Below are 1418 nucleotides of genomic sequence, written 5' to 3' on the forward strand. Positions count from 1 at the left end.
GAGGACCTTGGTCACATAGACCAACAAGGTATCCTCCACCCCAATGTGCATCATGATAACATGCAAGTACCATTAGGCATGTCGAGGTCATTTATTCACCAACCACAACAACAAGGCTAAGTTCCATTAGGAATGCCAAGGCCAATGTATGATCCACAACCTCCCATAGTTCAAGGCAATCAAGGTGCCCATGTTGCACCTCCAATTGCTAATCCTCCCCTTACTTTAAGAGATCACTATGTGCCTAATGAATACAATGCACCCACATGCATTCAATTGCCACCATTTAAAGCACACCACTATGAAATCAAACCACAAACCATTCAAATGCTTTCTAACTATCATGGACTTCCAAGTGAAGAACCTTACAAGCATTTAGATGAGTTTCTTGATATATGTTCCACCGTGAGATACACGGACATGTCGGAAGAGGTCTTAAGGCTTAAACTTTTTCCATTCACCCTTAAAGACAAGGCAAAATACTGATTTAACAATCTTAAGCCTTTTTCAATAACTTCTTGGGCAGAAATGCAACAAGAATTCTTGAAGAAGTACTATCCGGTTTCTAAGACCAATGCCATGAGAACCTCAATTCGAGAGTTTTCACACGGGGATGGGGAAATGTGCCATGAGGCATAGGAAAGATTCAATGAATTGCTTAGGAAGTGTCCACATCATGACATGCCCAAATGGCAATTAGTTCAATATTTCTTTGAGAGTTTATCCGATAATTACAAGGGCATAGTTAATGCTTCCATGGGTGGCTCTTACATTGATAGGCATGAAGATGACGTGTGGCGTCTTTATGAGAGCATGAGTGAAAATTCTTTGCATCGAACTTTATCTTCTAAGAATGGTAGGAATTCAAGTGGAAGGAAGAGTATTGGCTTACTTCAAGTTGACCATTCCAATGAAATAGCCGACGAGATGAAATCCTTATCTCAAAGATTTGATCAATTCTTGATCAACCAAAACTCGGCAAATCAAGTATTTTCCATCCCTAACCATTCCCATCATGCTTCCAATGAATCATGTGTGACTTGTTCAAGTGTTTTACATTCTACTTCCAATTGTCCCTATGGACATGTGCAAAGTGAGCATCATGAACAAGTCAATGCAGCTTTTGTTAATCAAGGGAACAATCCCTATGGCAATCACTATAATTCTAGTTGGAGGAATCACCCTAACTTCTCTTGGAGAAACCAAAGGGAAGGCTCAAACCCTTCCCAAGGTGGTTTTCAAGGGAAGTATGTTCCACCTCCGATGCAAAGCCACGGTTCCCAAGGATATAGACCATATCAATCACAAGGAAATCAATTTTCTAATTCTTATTTTCCTAATCAACCATCATATTCTCAAGGAAATTCTAAGAGTCCCGCTTTTAAAGAGAAAGTTTTGACCGCTCTAGGCACTCTAGA

At 40.1% G+C, this 1418-nt stretch overlaps 1 pseudogene; it reads right to left on the reverse strand.

Moving 5' to 3' along the window:
- Positions 1-584: 584 nt before the first annotated feature.
- LOC132275734 (small nucleolar RNA R71) lies at positions 585-683 on the reverse strand (annotated as a pseudogene).
- Positions 684-1418: the final 735 nt, after the last annotated feature.

The sequence above is a fragment of the Cornus florida genome, unplaced genomic scaffold (assembly GCF_030987335.1).
Source record: "Cornus florida cultivar Cherokee Brave unplaced genomic scaffold, ASM3098733v1 CherokeeBrave_3.0.0_Hap2_Chr09, whole genome shotgun sequence".
In the NCBI taxonomy this organism is placed as follows: Eukaryota; Viridiplantae; Streptophyta; class Magnoliopsida; order Cornales; family Cornaceae; genus Cornus; species Cornus florida.